This window comes from Acanthochromis polyacanthus, chromosome 19 (assembly GCF_021347895.1).
Source record: "Acanthochromis polyacanthus isolate Apoly-LR-REF ecotype Palm Island chromosome 19, KAUST_Apoly_ChrSc, whole genome shotgun sequence".
In the NCBI taxonomy this organism is placed as follows: domain Eukaryota; kingdom Metazoa; phylum Chordata; class Actinopteri; family Pomacentridae; genus Acanthochromis; species Acanthochromis polyacanthus.
In genome coordinates this window covers 20,991,201-21,008,365 of record NC_067131.1, presented here as the reverse complement: position 1 = coordinate 21,008,365, position 17,165 = coordinate 20,991,201, and the positions used below count along the sequence as shown (strand labels likewise).

Genomic DNA, 17,165 nt, shown 5'->3' with positions numbered 1-17,165 from the left:
CAAAGCGGCAATCAGCCAGGGGCTTGTGAGTATCCCAACACCCGCCCGGCGGCTCTCACTTTGGTCAACTCCGGAGTAGAAGAGAGTCCAACCCCTCTCCAGGATTCTGGTTCCAGAACCCTTGCTGTGCATGGAAGTGAGCCCAACTATATCTAGCTGGTATCGCTCCACCTCCTGCACCAGCTCAGGTTCCTTCTACCAGTTTTACTTTCTGTTTTAATTTTTTAAAAAGTTGTTGTCATGAATGAATGGTTCTTTAAGTTCGGGGTACCAAGTCGCATACACTCTGACCAGGGCCGTAGTTTTGAGAGCACCTTGATCCAGCAGCTCTGTTGCTTGTATAGGGTAGAGAAGTCTCGCACTACCCCATATCACCCTGCAGGAAACGGACAGTGTGAGCGGTTTAATCGAACCCTCCTGCGTACCCTGGCAACTTCGCAGAAATGAGATTGGGCCTCCTGTCTTCCACAGTTGCTCTTTTGCTACAACTCCATGCCTCATCAGGTCACCTGAGAGTCCCCTTTCTTTCTTATGTTCGGGCGTGAACCTAGGCTCCCTGTTGACTTTCTGCTGGGTTGGACCCAGTGCCAGGGAAAGTACAAGATTGGGTGGCTGAGCATCAGGCGAGGCTCAGGGTGGCCTTTGAGGGGGCTCATAATCGGTTGTTAGCAGCTGCTGGCCGCCGTAAGCAGTGGCATGACCAGCACGTCTATGATGAGCCTCTGTGAGTCGGCCAGCTTGTTTGCCTTCGAGACCATTGTGTTAGGATTCGCCATAAAATCAGTTATCTATGGAGTTCGGTGGTATCCAAGGTGCTGAGAACCCCACATGGCGACGGTGGGGGTCTCAGCACCTTCACCATTTCTCCCGTGAACGACTTGGAGAAGGTGCGCAATGTGCATCATTAACATGCTAAAGACCAATGTAGGGCCTGACTTGCCTGGGCCTACTCCTGCTTCTCCTCCACTGCCATCAGCAGTGCCTGAGGGTAACTATTCCAGTGATGGTGACCTATGGGTATTGGTCCCTGAAACTCCTTTGCCATCAGCTGCACCTGCAGCTGGCAATGTAGGTTCTATGGAGCCACTTTGCAGCCATTCTGCTGAAGGGTTCTCCTGTTCCTGAGACACTTCTGGCACAGGGAGGTGCTTGCATGTTGGGCTCTTCTCCACCTCCGCAGAATTAGTCAGTGTTGGAGAATTAAAGTGTTAAAGAATTAGTTCTTTAACGTAGTGGATCACTGGACTAGCCACGTTTCCTGCAACAATACTGAAGGATGACACTTGTGGGTTTCTTTGCACCATTTTGTATCACTTCACCGTCGGACAGGCCGATCCACTGCTGGCCAGCACTATAATGTGCATCGGTTTCCACGGCCAGTTGGTTGTACTGACTGTGAAGTTGCTGAACCTTCAAGGGCTGTGTCTAATGTCCAGTCTGCCTTCCACCAGCTTTGGTGTTAATTCTTCAGGTTCCATCTTGAGGTCCATCGTCGGGGCAACGATGCAAAAGTGGGGGGTAGATGTGTTAGGATGTCCCCGCCACTCGTGTGTATGTGTGTGCATTAGCTCAGGTTCGCGCAGCTGGGAGCAATCGCTGTGATACACCATATTATATTTGGAAGAGGGCTGCATCTCACACATGCATCTTACCTCTTCCAAGAGAAGAGTGTTGTGTCAGCTGTGCTGAATCCACGGGGTGGTCTTGAGACGGTCAAGCTTCCTCCATTTACGTTGTCAGGTATGTTTCGACGTGATCGCTGCATCTCTGGGCCATATTAGTGGTGTGTTTTGATGCGCTTCTGTTTTTTTGGCAGTGTCAACCTATATCCTGGAAGAAGGCGGGGAGCTGGGTCTGTGTGTGGCCTCGGAACTGAGTGTAATCTCCATGCTGTGTTGAGCTTCTGAGGTAGGCTGGCTCGGTTTTGTCTGGCATTTGTATGTTTTTCTGCTGAGCTGCACATGAAGTGACGCTGGTCTCTGCTTGCTGTTGGCAGTGGCCATGCTGCATGTTGCTGTGGCTGTCTCCCCTGTTCCCTGAGGAGCTGTCTTCGCTGACAGGCTTTTACTTCAGAGGCACGCTACTGCTGCTCTGTCTAGGAGATAACTGGCAGGCTCTCGGCTCGTTTATAATTAATTTTTTTGTAATTGTTTTTTGGTTATTTTGTTTCGTCTTTTAAACTGTCTTCCTTGGGTGGGCCTGAAGCTGTATCAGGCAGACTGACCCCGATTAGTCAACTAATTAAAATTCAGTCAATTATTTCTGGGTGATTTTGATTGGGTTAGTATTGTTAGTATTAGCATTGTTAGTATTAGTAGTATTGTTAGTATTCTTGTTTGTTGACTTTGGGAGCATTTGTTATTTTTCCTATTTCTATTTATTGTTTATTGTTAGAGATTTTGTGTTAAGTTTTTTTTGATTCTGTAGATTTTGTTTGTCCTTTTTTGAGTTTATGGGGTGGAATGAGTGTGTGCAGGTTTCAAATGAGAGCACGATCAACCTTGGTGATTAACAGTGTTCTTCTTCATTTTGGACAGGGACTGTTGGGCCAGGTGCAAGTGGCTGACTGATCCCCTGTGTACAGGAAGTGATGGTATGGTCCCATCACTTCCTGTACAGCAGTAACTTGGTGTGTCAGTGGTGTTTGGTTTTCTTCACATATGGTGTGTAGCGCCAGGACTCTTTCCCCTCCCCTCAGCCTGGTAAGCCCCAGCCCTGTGGCTGGGGTCTGTAGTTCGGAAGCACACTTAACTAAGCCTTGTAGAGCCCTGGACGATAGCGCAACATTGTGTCATTTACCACATTACTAGATGGCATCCCCACCAGGAGATTTTAACTGAACTGTTGTAGTTTAGTATTAATAAATTCTATTTTTGTATATTTTGGAATTGCGTCAGTCTCGGGTGTCGTTCTTACCTGTGTGACCTTTTTGACTGCTTGACTGTAGAGTGGTGGCCCCTCTAAAAGATTTCCTGGGGGTGAAATTCCCCCAGGTGGCGTTGTCGGACACTTGTTCCATACAAAGATAAATTCAATCCTCGTAACATTGCCACATTGGCAAACAGCATATCTGTGGCCAGAGGTTGACTGGGCCGTCAGGCACGTACCAAACGGGGTTAGTGGGTAACTACCTAACGTTAGTTACCCACAGCCCAGGTCGAGCCAGAGATGCAGGATTTAGCTGAGGATTTTGATGTTATCCTTGAGATGCCTTTCTTTGATGAGGAGCTCACAGATAGGGCTGTAAAGGAAGTAAAGAAAAATTCTTACAGAAAAGGCTGGAGAAGATTGCAGCAACCGTTAGAGCAGGCTAGTGAAGCCAGAGGGTGGTGAAGCTGTTAAAGGTGGTGATTGTTTTACAACTGCAGGTTTTTTTTTCAACAACCTAAGGCTGCAGCAGGGTCAGGTGGAAGGAGGTTTTTTTCTTGCGAGATCAGGTGCTGTATCACAAAGCAGATCCTGATGATAGTGAAAGGCTGGTGGTCCCACAAGGGCTTTGGGAAGAGGTGCTTGAGCTAGCAGGATAGCAAGCAGATTTTACTGGCCAGGGTTGATCACACAGGTTCCTCTTAGAGACATCACTGATAAGCAAATTGCATATGCCTTATTGCACCTTTTATCCAGAGTTGGTATTCCATCTGAAATTTTGACAGATCAAGGCACAAATTTTCTGTCAGGTTTCACCGCAGTTCCACCGTAACAACACATTTGTTCATTGTGTACCTAATACCTACACAGGCATTAGAGGTATTCAGACCACTCCCAGACTGATGGTTTAGTGGAGAGGTACAATAGAACTCTGAAAAGCATGTTGAAGAAGTTCATCTTCACTAATGCCAAAAACTGGGACAGGTGGCTCCCTTATCTTCTGTTTGCCTATAGAGAGGTGCCTCAAGCGTCAATTGGTTTCTCACCTTTTGAGCTCCTTTATGACAGACAGGTGAGAGGTCCCCTCGATGTGCTACAGGAGTCCTGGGGTGGGATCCCAGGGAAAGAAAAAACAACATTCTGGCAAATGTCAATGGAGAGAGAAGATGGAGCAGCTGTAAGCTGTAAGTTCCTTACAGAAAAGGCGAGAGAAGATGGCAGGAAGGAGGAATACAGAGAAGGCTCAGAGTGGACAGCAAACCTGGTATGCGGTCAGGGACAGGTCCTTCAGCCCAGGTCAGCAAGTGCTTCTCCTTCTTCCTACAGTTGAGAATAAATTAATGGCAAAATGGCAGGGTCCTTATACTGTGCTGAAGAAGCTGAGTTCAACAACTTATGAGACTGAGATGCCAGAGAGGAGAAATCCAGCATCAATATGTTGAAGCAGTGGAAAACCCGGGAAATTCCACCGCAACAACAGATGCTTGTTCGGACAGTGGAGGATGATGATGACGTTGTGGGAGAGGTCCTTCCTGCTAGTCGCAACTCTGAATCCCTTGACCTCTCTCATCTCTCTCTAACCCAGCAGAAAGACTTGCAAGCTGTAGTGCCAACCGATTTGTTCCAGGAGAAACCAAATGGATACTTTGCTCAAATATATTGTCCCTGCAATTCCTTCCATACAAGTCAAATGAAACATCATGTACCGTAATATTTAATATGTTTCATGTCATTCTGAAGAAGAACTTTGTGTGTCAACATAAAGTGTACTTTAGTCAGTCCCTCCAGGAATTCACGATTTTGCGATCATGTGAAATCAACCAATCTCCGCGAATTTTGCGTGGCCCAACAATTTTGTCCAATCACCGCAACTTTCCCGCAATTTTGGCCCGCCTCCCGTGAGTTCCACCAATCATAGCAGCTCCCAGCGCAAACACACATACGTCATCGAATTCACTTCCTTGTTTATGGTTTGAAGATGCAGACATGTGCGATACGAATGTCTCTCATTTACCGACAAAAATTACTGCTGAAGACCGTGATAAACAATTAATTCACCGATGTTCTTCACCAAAGCGGAGCTAAACTGTTTTACAACCGTGCAATAGTGTGGGGGAATACAAAAAAATCATCGATTGATACTTTTTTTAAAACACGAAATGTATTAGAACGGCTGAAATGAGCGGACAACAGACCAGACAAATCACCATGATGGAAACTGTTGCATCCAGATCTGTTAGAGCACTGAAAGAATGAAGGTTAGATTAATTAATCCACCAAAAGACATGGCGAAGTTATGTGACCATTGACGTGTGTGAATCCTTCCTCTGTTACCAACATCACTCAAAAATGGACTCAGAGATGTGCATGAAATTCTCATGGTTGGTCAGAAATGACACAAGGGCCAAGTGATTAGACTTGGGCAGTAATACGGCTTAAAGTTTGGATCCACGGATTTGTTAGGGATTCATAGCGGCACGACGTCTGATAGCGGCACGGTAACCATGGCAACAAGTGAACGCTACCTCAGCGGCCTGCTGATGATCAGGTGATTGTGATCCTACAACAAGTCTACCACTGTGGACGTATCGGAAATGACTCAAGGAACAACTGATTAAATTGTGGGGGTGTTTCTGAGTCCCATCAATTCCCGTCGCCCCCTGCATAATTAGGTCACTTCATGTTAAACCAGTATCTGGCTGCTTCTAATGTCCCACCGTGGTGTGCCAGCTTTTGTGGAAATGGGTTGGAACGTTAAATAATTAATTTTGGAATAAATATCGTCAATTACAGTGTTGAAACATGTTCTATAAGCTGGAAAAAATGCAGCTTTTTAGCAATTGTCACTTGTCTCCCGCAATTTCATGACAACAAATAAGCTTAAAACATCGCAACTTTTATTGCAATTTTTTAGAAAAGCTGCCGTGAATTCAGGCATTTTTGGCCGCAACAATCACGAAAAACGCCCGCGAAATCCTGGAGGGACTGTTTAGTGCAGCCTTCATGATTTCTACACGTTTCAAATGCTGTTCCTGAGCTGAAATGGACACTTTGTTCAAATATGTTGTCCCTGCCATTCCTTCAAACCAGAACAAGTTAAACATCATTTGCCTTCACATTTATCGCATTTCAAGTCATTCCGAAGAAGATATTTGTGTGTCAACATGAAGTTCATGTTAATGCAGCCTTCATGATTTCTCTGCGCTTCAAATGCTGGTCCTCAGCTGAAATGCACAGTTTGGTCAAATATGTTATACATACAGTTTCTTCAAACCAAGTCAACAGAAGCATCATTTACTTTAAATGCTTCATTTTTCATATTTATCACATCTCAAGGCATTCTGAAGAAGAAATTTGTTTGGAAAGATAATGTGTACTGTGACGAACAGGGCCGTCCGTCACGTATGTTTGCACATTGCACATGACACTTTATGCATTCAGTTAGCGTGTTAATGCACCCAACACTGTGAGAAGCTAATTGGTAAATAATTTGTACACGATTGTCGGTTTTAAATATTTTATTAACCAAACAGTTTTATTGAGGTTGGCCGTGGGTCCGGTCCGGTGGCGTCACCTTGGGTGATGGCGGCGGCCGGGTCTGCGGAGGTGACAGGATAATTTAGATTGGAATGTACAATATTGTGAGATAATTTAAATTGGTGGTTCTCTTAGTGTGGTGTGCATGCGGTGAATGTATTGAGTGTCGTGGAGGTGTGTGTGTGAATGAGTGGTCTGTGCAGTTAACCTACCGTTTCCTCTTGTGTCCAGGTGCGTCTGGCCAAAAGAGTCCCCAGGGAGCCAGACGCCCAAAAGACTGTTCCGGGCTGAACCAAGGGGAGGGATACGGAAGGGGTGGCTGCAATACTTTTAACTTTATATTGTGTGTTGGATTAAGTTTGGTGGGTTTAGTTGGGTTAGTTTGCATTAGTTATTTTTTGTTTACTTTATCCTGGGTTTTGGTTTATGATGGAGAGTTTTTAACTTAGGTGGTAACGGCTAAGGATAAGGTGATCTACCTCCAGAGTTTTATTGGTTTATTCCTGTTGAGCAGACCAGTATTAGAGGAGGCTGTTCCCCTGATTCAAAAAAAGAAACGGTTTGTCTGTCTGGTTGTTCTGCGTTCTGCTGCTGGAGAAGCCATTGCTCCTACCCTCCAACGCACCTGCACTTTTTGCACTTGCACTTTTTGCACTTGCACTTTGATATTTTGTATTTTTGCACATTTGGAAAATAAAGAAGGAAAAAAAAGAAAAGAAGTCGACCACTCAAATGCTGCCTCCGCCTGCCTTTGTACCACTGTTCTTCCACCGCTCGAGCCGCTTGATCACATGTACATTAGTGCAGCCTTCGTGATTTGTGTATGCTTCAAATGAGATGAAATGCACAGTTTGGTCAAATTTGCTGTCCCTACAATTCCTTCTATATACCTCAACAGAAACATCACTTCCCATCTTATTTATCACATTTCAATTCATTTTGAAGAAGAAATTTGTTTGAAAACATAAAGTGTACATTGGTGCAGCTTTCATGATTTCTATACACTTCAAATGCTTTTCCTGAGCTGAAATGCACACTTTGCCCAAATATGTTGTCCCTGCAAATCCGTCCATCTAGAACACCTTACACATCATTTGCCTTCATATTTTCAAGTCATTCTGAAGAAGACATTTGGGTGTCAACATGAAGTTCACGTTAATGCAGCCTTCATGATTTCTATGCGCTTCAAATGAGAGAAATGCACAGTCTGGTCAAATATGTTGTTCCCAAAAACCATTTAAAAATTCAAAATCAAAGTGGAGTGGCCTTATCTTTTTAGTGTATTGAAAAGATTTGGATATGGCCCTAATTTGTTAAAATTGATTAAACTATTGTATTCAAACCCTACAGCGGAAATTTAAACAAATAAAAATATATCGCAACCAATTACAATAAACGGGATGTCTGCAAGGATGACCCCATCACCGTTACTGTTCACTTTAGCTATCGAACCGTTGGCAATAGTGGTATGCACAAACCAAGAAATAGCTGGAATGAGGATATGTCACAGAGAACATAAGATATCACTCTATGCAGACGATGTAATTCTGTTCATTTCACATCTCAGTAAATTTATTCCTGCTCTGCTGGGGTTGATAATAGCATTCAGTGACATTTCAGGATACACGATTAACAATGACAAATCTTCCATTCTGCCGCTTGATTATAATGAGAGGGAAAACCTATCTAGAGAAATTTCCCAGTTTAAGGTGGTAGAACAGTTCACCTATCTGGGGATAGAAATTACCTCCAGCTTAGCCTCAATTACTAAGGTAAATTATAAACCCCTACTGGAAGAAATCACTGAACTAATTAATAGATGGATGCCACTGCCGTTGTCATCGATTGGCAGAAACAACGTGATCAAAATGTCCATTCTCCCAAAGATATTGTACATATTTACATGTTTAAAGTGCCCAAATATAACTTTGTATTACTGGGCAGCACAATTGCGGTCTATTAAATTCTATTTTGCAACAAAAGATGTCCCACAGTGGAAAGAAATGGAGTCAGAATGTTTAAATTTACCTTTGCCCTCAAATTTATATTCGGACACATTAAGAAATCTAATGAAACGAACTGCCAATCCAATTGTTAAAAACATGGTTAAATTCTGGTTTGAAGTGATGAAATTCATTAAAGCTGCTGTCCGGAGTTTCCGTTTGTTTTCAATTTATGTATCATTTTTTAACAAAGCTTAAATGTGTTAGTCTAGTTCGATGCTATAATATAAAGTTAGTATAACGTGATATGAAAATTTATTCCTGAGCTCCGCCTTCCTCTCATAGACCCCCATGTTATTCCAAAAAGCGCCGGTTGCTGCCGACCAATCAAGTTCGAGCTTCAGCTTTGTCATGCTGTCAATCAACGGTTACGAACACAGCAAGCAAGCCCATGCAGAGGTGGGCGAGCTACGCACTACGCAACCGCGCGCACATTTGTTTTGCTTGTGGAGGAGAGAGCATCAGGGCTCAGCAACTTCCAGAAAAGTTACCAATCCCACGGCTTGTCAGGCCAAGAGACTGCAGGACATTTTTTGGCTCGGAGTGCTCGCGTCGCTCCCCGACCACGGCCTCCATAGCCCGCCTGACGGCTTCGTTTAGATGCCGTGGTCGGGGTGCTCGCATCGCTCCCCGACCACGGCCTCCATAGCCCGCCTGACGGCTTCGTTTAGATGCCCGACCTCTGGAGGAAGATGTTGGGGCGTCTGGGACATACTCTTCGTCAGAGGAGTCATGCAATTCTGAACTCTAGATAGAAATAAATAAACAATGTAACACATATACACGCGTAAATGCACTAAGTTTGATAAACAACGTCATCGAGAGGGATACACGAGTGTAATCACATATTGAAACTTTACTCGTTCGTCCTAGCAGATTCATGTTTTTTTGGTATCAGGACAAGTTAGACTCAATACAGCATTCTAACGTAATTCTTTTATTATTTACTAAATGTAGAAGAGGGGAAAACAGCAAAACAGGCAAGATGCTGCAGCACTCCGGGCACTCCTCTCATGTACTCTGCGTGTGCACAAATAAAGGGGCGAAATCAGAGGGAGGGAGGGTGGGACCACCAGTGTTTTGGGAGACGCTGCGATTCAAACTCCGGACAGCAGCTTTAAGGAACCTGAGGTGCTGTCTCAGTATACTCCAATCTGGGGAAACCAATGTTTTGCACCAGGGAAGGCAGATGCTGTACTTTGACAATGGGCATTAAAAGGGTTAGAAAATATTACAGACCTATATTTGCCCCAATCAGACAGCATGATGTCCTTTGAGGAAATAAAATGTAAGTTTGATATCGACCAAAAATATTTTTTTAAATTTCTTCACCTTAAAAGCTTTATTAGAACCAGCCAAAACAATGTTTTAACCAGGCCTCCAATATCTAATCTAGAAAAAATGATGTCTAAAAACAACTTAAACAAAGCGGCTATATCAGAACTATAAAATCTGTTAGTGTCAAGTTGAACTGAGACTTCAGATAAAAAACAGAACGAGTGGAAGGAAGATCTAAAGATGGACATAACATCAGAGGACTGGGAACTGATTTGCACCAAAGCCCACACTCAATCAATAAATGCCCGATTTAAATTGCTACAATACAAATGGTTGTTGAGAACATATATTACACCAGTTAAATTAAATAAGTTTAACAGCAACATTCCAGATTTATGTGTTAAATGTAATGAGGCAAAGGGAACTTTATACTATTGTATGTGGGATTGCCCAAAGGTTAAAAAATTCTGGGGGGAGATTAAACAAACAATAGAAAATATTATTTCTAAAAATATTTCAATGAACCCTGCTCACTTTATTTTGGGACTTTATCCAAGGCGACATAAGTACACCAAGAGTGAGCGTATAATAATAGATTCAAGCCTCCTGCATGCTAAAAGATTACTTGCACTCTTCTGGACAAAATCTTGCATACCAAGATTAGTAGACTGGGTGAGGCAGATGTTAATAACCTTTCCTCTAGAAAGAGTGGCATATGTACGAAAAGGGAGACAGGATTCGTTTGAGAAAGCATGGGGACCCTTTATTGCTTTTGTGAAAACCATGAATTTAATAGACGAAAGTGATGAGGTAGAAATAATGATTATGATGTAAACCTTGTAGAACTGCCAGAATAGAGAAATGACAGGATTACCTGCTGTTCTGTATAAAATACTGTATTTATGTATTTACATGTCTGAGAAGATGTTGGTTTTTTCCCCTTTCTTCTTTCTTTCTTTTTCCCTTCTTCATTTCCTTATTTTAATATGCAAGTACCACATTATGGTTAAAATATTTGCATAACTGAGTAAGTCTTGTAATGTACCTGCATACAAAAACTGTTAATAAATATATTGTTCAAAAAAGAAACAGAATATTTACCAAAATAAATTTACACATCCAGGAAAAATTTTTTTTAAATCGTATGTGTTCACATCATCACACTTCAAGTCATTCTGAAGAAGATATTTGTGTGTCAACATGAAGTTCACGTTTCATGATTTCTATACTCTTGGAATGCTGGTCCTGAGCTTGAAATGCACACTTTGCTAAAATATGTTGTCCCTGCAATTCCTTGAAAGCAGAACTACTAAAACATAATTTATCTTAGTGTTTATCACATTTCAAGTCATTCTGCACAAGAAGTTTGTGTGTCAACATGAAGCTCACATTAATGCAGCCTTCATGATTTCTATATGCTTCAAATTAGAGAAATGCACACTTTGGTCAAATATGTTGTTCCCACAAACCATTTAAAAATTGAACATCATTTGCCTTCACATTTATCACATTTCAAGTCATTCTGAAGAAGAAATTTGTGTGTCAGCATGAAGTTCACGTTAATGCAACCTTCATGATTTCGATACACTTCAAATGCAGTTCCTCAGCTGAAATGCACACTTTGGTCAAATATGCTGTCCACACAATTCCTTTCAAAAAACGTCAACTGAAACATCATTTGCTTTCATATTTATCACGTCTCAAGTCATTCTGAAGAAGAAATTTGTTTGCAAACATAACGTGTACATTAATGAAGCCTTCATGATTTCTATACGCTTCAAATGCTGTTCCTGAGCTGAAATGCACACTTTGCTCAATTATATTGTTCAAGCCATTCCTTCAATCCAAGTCAACTGAAACATCATGTGCCTTAATATTTCACATGTTTTATGTCATTCTGAAGAAGAATTTTGTTTAAAAAAACACAAAGTGCACCCTTCATGATTTCTAAACGCTTCAAATTCTGTTCCTGAGCTGAAATGCACACTTTGCTCAAATATGTTGTCCCTGCTATTCCTTTAAACCAGAACAACTTAAACATCATTTCCTGTCACATTCATCACATTTCAAGTCATTCTGAAGAAGAACTTTGTGTGTCAACATGAAGTTTACGTTAATGCAACCTTCATGATTTCGATACGCTTCAAATGCGGTTCCTCAGCTGAAATGCACACTTTGGTCAAATATGCTGTCCACACAATTCCTTTCAAAAAACGTCAACTGAAACATCATTTGCTTTCATATTTATCATGTCTCAAGTCATTCTGAAGAAGAAATTAGTTTGAAAACATAACGTGTACATCAGTGCACCCTTCATGATTTCTATACGCTTTGTCAAGTAAGATGCAGAAGTTGAGGTCTCAGAGAGGACTCAGGCTCATTATGGCCCTAAGGTAACAAAGGTTTTGAAGCAGACAAATAAAGATCTTAAGAAGAAACATTATAAGTTAACCATATGATTATGCTTGCTGAAATATATATACATTTTTGAAGTGTGATTTGATTAGAGTAATGATTCAGATGATTTATTATGTTCAGATGGAGAGGAACGATTTAAGAAGTGATTCTGTGTGAAGTAATCCTTGTTTAGGCTCTGTGTGTGCGTACAGGCCTCATAGGCTTGTGTGTCCAGGCCTTAAGAAAGCAGAAGTGCAGTAAACAACAGTCACCATGACTCGGCAGCCACAATGACATTGCAGCCTCCTCAGAAAAAAGGGAAGTTTGGGAAAAACCCAAAAGAGTGGGCTGAAATGTGTGTGTGTTAAACAGAATGTGGACACTGTGTATTTGCTGTAACAACATGACTTCTGTATTACTGCTGTATGTGATGACAAAGTTGATTGCATAAGTTAGACGGTGTCAGAGGGCGTACCTAGCCAGTTTTGTGTGTCCGGAGAGAGTATAAGAATGGGAGAGCAGAGACATTACGGGGGAGTCGTTCACCGGAGCCGCCAGAAGAGCTGCAAAGGGAACTTGGCCGGAGTTCTGAAGAATCTTCACCTTCCTCTTTTGCCCGAGAGACGGGAAGACGACGCGGGACTTAGGCTCCAGAGATCGCTGAGGACATCGTTGGAAGCAAAGTCTTTTTCTGACTTTGTTCAACAAGCGAAGACCACACTCTGCCAAACGGAGAGTCCTAAAGAGGTTCTGCAGTTATCCAGAAGAAACCAATAGAGGGAAGATCCGACTACACCCGAAGAGGCAAAGGAGGCAACAGCACCGGGCTGTTCCCCTCCCCGGGGCTGGGAGACCCAGTGACCCACTACAGCCTGAACAGACGAGGGTTTTTCCATCACCACCATACCACAGAGAAGGCAGCTGGGGCGTAAGCACTAACGCTCCAGCCAATTCCAGAGATAACTGCCAGACCACGATTGGCTCACAGGACTCCTCCGCTCCCCCCTGCCGAGGGATAAGATCCTTTTGTCCACAAAGAAGACATCGTACCGAGTCCTCTGGACAACTGTGTGCTTCTCCCAGACGCAAGACAAGACCGAGTGATACGGTAGTGGCCACGCTGTTCGCTCTCTCTCCTAAATTTAATAATTAGAGAAGATTGTCAGGTACGCTCAATTTATTTACTTTAGTCTCATTTTTAATCAGAAATAATTAATTGTTTTAATCATGAATTGATGCTGTGCTCTTGCTAAACTTGCTTAATAAAACGCTCTATTGCATTTAAAGAGAAGCCTAATGAAATTATTATAAACCACTGAAAATCTGCATAGTGGTAAAAAGTTAAGTTGATTGTGTGCATTCAATCCAATGGTTCTTAAAGGTTACTTAGTCCAAAGTGAGAGTGTTTAAACATTACCCCTGAGGTTAGTTCTTTCCAAACCTCTAAAACGAACCCAGGAATAGCACCAAGTGCATGCAAGTCCTTAGAGAGAAGGTGTCCGATAACGAATGTGAATGATAGATCAATTCTACTACTTAGAAAGGCTGCTTGGTGGGATAGCATTTATCAGATAAGAGGGGTGAGACATTCGGATGCAAGGCAGTTAGAACCTGGGCAAGTGTCTCTCGATTCCAGCTTAATTTATTCTGCTGAAACCTGTTAGGTGAAATACTAATAGGCAGATAGAATCTAACCCTTTAAACGGAGAGCTGGACCAACTTTAACCTGAGGCAAGGGTTAAAAAAGGCCAGAGTGGCGAACAGCTTCAAATGCTTGTTCCCGAGCTGAAATGCACACTCTGCTCAAATATGTTGTCCCTGCCATTCCTTCAATCCAGGCCAATTGAAACATCATGTGCCTTAATATTTATCATGTCTCAAGTCATTCTGAAGAAGAACTTTGTTTGAAAACATGAAGTGCACCCTTCATGATTTCTATGTTTCAAATGCTGTTCCTGAGCTGAAATGCACACTTTGCTCAAATATGTTATCCCTGCAATTCCTTCAAACCAGAACAATTTAATCATCATTTAACTTAGTATTTATCGCATTTCAAGTCATTCTGAAGAAGAAATTTGTGTGTCAACATGAAGTTCACGTTAATGCAGCCTTCATGATTTTTCTGCCCTTCAAATGCGGTTCCTCAGCTGAAATACAGTTTGGTCAAATATATTGTCCATGCAATTCCTTCAAACGAAGTCAACTGAAAGCATCATTTGCTTTCATATTTATCACGTCTCAAGTCATTTTGAAGAAGAAATTTGTTGGAAACAATGAAGGACACATTAGCGCAGCCTTCATGATTTCTATACGCTTCAAATTAGTGATGTGTCGTTCGCGAACGAAACGGCTCTTAGAGCCGGATCTTTCAAGTGACCGACGGGAGCCGGCTCCTTATTGGGAGCCGTGCTGGGAGCCGCGTTGTTGTTTTTCTCTCTCTCACCCTCTCTCTCTCACCCAGTCAATATGTGTTTGCGCTGAGCAGAGCGGGGGAGGGGCGGCAGTTAAACTCACAGAAGCAGCAGCGGTAGATCAGGAACAGAGCAGGAGGGACAGAGAGAAAGAGAGCCAGGGGCAACAAAACCAGACATTGATAGAAAGGTAAAGAAAATGAGTGACACCAGGAAAACGAGTAAAATCTGGAACCATTTCAATTTGATATCAAGTTGATAATACAAAGGCAGAGTGTAGAGTCTGCAAGAAAAGAATATCCTACAGAGCTGGCTCCACAAAAAACATCCACAGGCATCTGAGAACTGTCCACCCATCAGTGCAATGGGTTGAATGTGGTATTAATGAAGGTGCCAGTGTGTCTACTGTTGCTGCTGCTGCTTCTGCTGCAGTATCTACAGAATCATGTAGTATGCCACCACAACCACCTAAACCTCCGACCCAGAGCTCTATGACACAGTTTTTGCAGAAGTCTGTGACCACAGCAAGGCAGAACTCAATTGATGAAGAACTGGCAAAAATGATTGCCCTTGATTTTCAACCATTTTCAGTTGTGGATGATAAAGAATTCGGGAAGTTTGTTCATGCACTAAATCCAATGTATGCAATTCCAAGCAGGAAAACACTTTCCCAAAAATCATCCCAGGCCTGTATGACACAGAACAGACATTACTGCAAGAGAGGGTTAAAAAAGCCACAGCAGTCTGTCTAATAACTGACAGCTGGACATCCCAAACCAATACATCCTTCTTGTCAGTTACGTGTCACTTTACTGAAAAATTTAAAATGGTGTCCTGTCTTCTGGATTGTTTTGAGTTCAGCGACAGACACACTGCTGAGAACTTAGCAGAAGAGCTGCTCAAAGTGGCAAAAGAGTGGGATGTGGAAAACGAAGTGGTTTGCTGTGTTTTGTGTTGTTTCACTTTAAATTTGTTTAAAAGGAAAAAGCTGAATATTTAAATAGTTGAAAATTGAGTTGTAAATAGTTGTTCTTTGTATTTTATAATTTATTTTTTTTACATTTTTGTGGAGTCTGCTGCACAGTAGTGTAGTGGTTGGCACTTTCGCCTTGCAGCGAGAAGATCCCAGTTTGAATCCCGGGGTGGGCCTGGGATCCTTCTGCATGGAGTTTGCATGTTCTCCTTGTGCACACGTGCGTTTTCTCCGGGTACTCCGGCTTCCTCCCACAGTCCAAAAATATGCTGAGGTTAATTGGTTACTCTAAATTGTCCGTAGGTGTGAATGTGAGTGTGATTGTTTGTCTGTATATGTAGCCCTGTGACAGACTGGTGACCTGTCCAGGATGTCCCCAGCCCAAGTCAGCTGGGATAGGTTCCAGCACCCCCCCCCCCCCACCCCACCCCCCGCGACCCTAGTGAGGATAAAGCGGTGTATAGAGAATGGATGGATTTTTGTGGAGTGAATAAAAAAAGCATATATATATATATATATATATATATATATATATATATATATATATATAATAAACATATATAAATTTTTAAAAAACACAATCTTGTACATTAGTAATTCATTTTGTGCATAATTTTATATTGTTGTTGATAATAAATTAATTAAAGCAACAAAACAACCTGAAGAGCCGTTTGGGAGCCGAAAGAGCCGGCTCTTTTTACTGAGCCGAGCCAAAAGAGCCGGCTCGCTAAAAAGAGCCGGATTTCCCATCACTACTTCAAATGCTGTTCCTGAGCTGAAAAGCACACTTTGCCCAAATATGTTGTCCCTGAAAATTCGTCCATCTAGAATACTTTAAACATCATTTGCCTTCATATTTTCAAGTCGATCTGAAGAAGACATTTGTGTTTCAACATGAAGCTCACGTTAATGCAGCCTTCATGATTTCTATGCACTTCAAATGAGAGAAATACACAGTCTGGTCAAATATGTTGTTCCCAAAAACCATTTAAAAACTCAACATCATTTGTCTTCACATTTATCACATTTCAAGTCATTCTGAAGAAGATATTTGTGTGTCAACATGAAATTCACGTTAATGCAGCCTTCATTATTTCTCTGTGCTTGAAATGCTGGTCCTCAGCTGAAATTCACAGTTTGGTCAAATATGTTATACATGCAATTTCTTCAAACCAAGTCAATTGAAACATTATATTTTTATATTTATCACATCTCAAGGCATTCTGAAGAAGAAATTTGTTTGAAAACATAAAGTGTGCAGCCTTCGTGATTTGTGTATGCTTCAAATGAGATGATAGACACAGTTTGGTCAAATATGCTGTCCGTGCAATTCCTTCTATATACCTCAACTGAAACATCACTGACGATCGTATTTATCACATTTCACTTCATTCTGAAGAAGAAATTTGTTTAAAAACATAAAGTGTACATTAGTGCAGCCTTTATGATTTCTATACACTTCAAATGCTGTTCCTGAGCTGAAATACACACTTTGCTCAAATATGTTGTCCCTGCCATTCCTTCAAACCAGATCAACTAAAACATCATTGACCTTAGTATGTATCACATTTCAAGTCATTCTTAAGAAGAACTTTGTGTGTCAACATGAAGTTCACGTTAATGCAGCTTTCATGATTTCTATACGCTTCAAATGCTGTTCCTGAGCTGAAATGCACATTTTGCTCAAATATGTTGTCC

General features: G+C 41.9%; 1 protein-coding gene across 3 annotated transcripts in view; it reads left to right on the top strand.

Annotated features, from left to right (window-relative positions):
* The window catches only part of LOC110956095 (urotensin-2 receptor), a 70,283-nt gene that overhangs the window by 40,216 nt on the left and 12,902 nt on the right, over nt 1–17,165 (top strand). The window contains exon 6 of one of the 3 annotated variants that reach the window (XR_007937897.1): nt 1,817–8,789. The exons of the other annotated variants lie outside the window; for them this stretch is intronic. The gene's annotated coding sequence lies outside the window, so the exon portion shown is untranslated. Of the gene's footprint in view, nt 1–1,816; nt 8,790–17,165 lie in introns of those variants that run through there. 3 annotated transcript variants of the gene reach the window in all.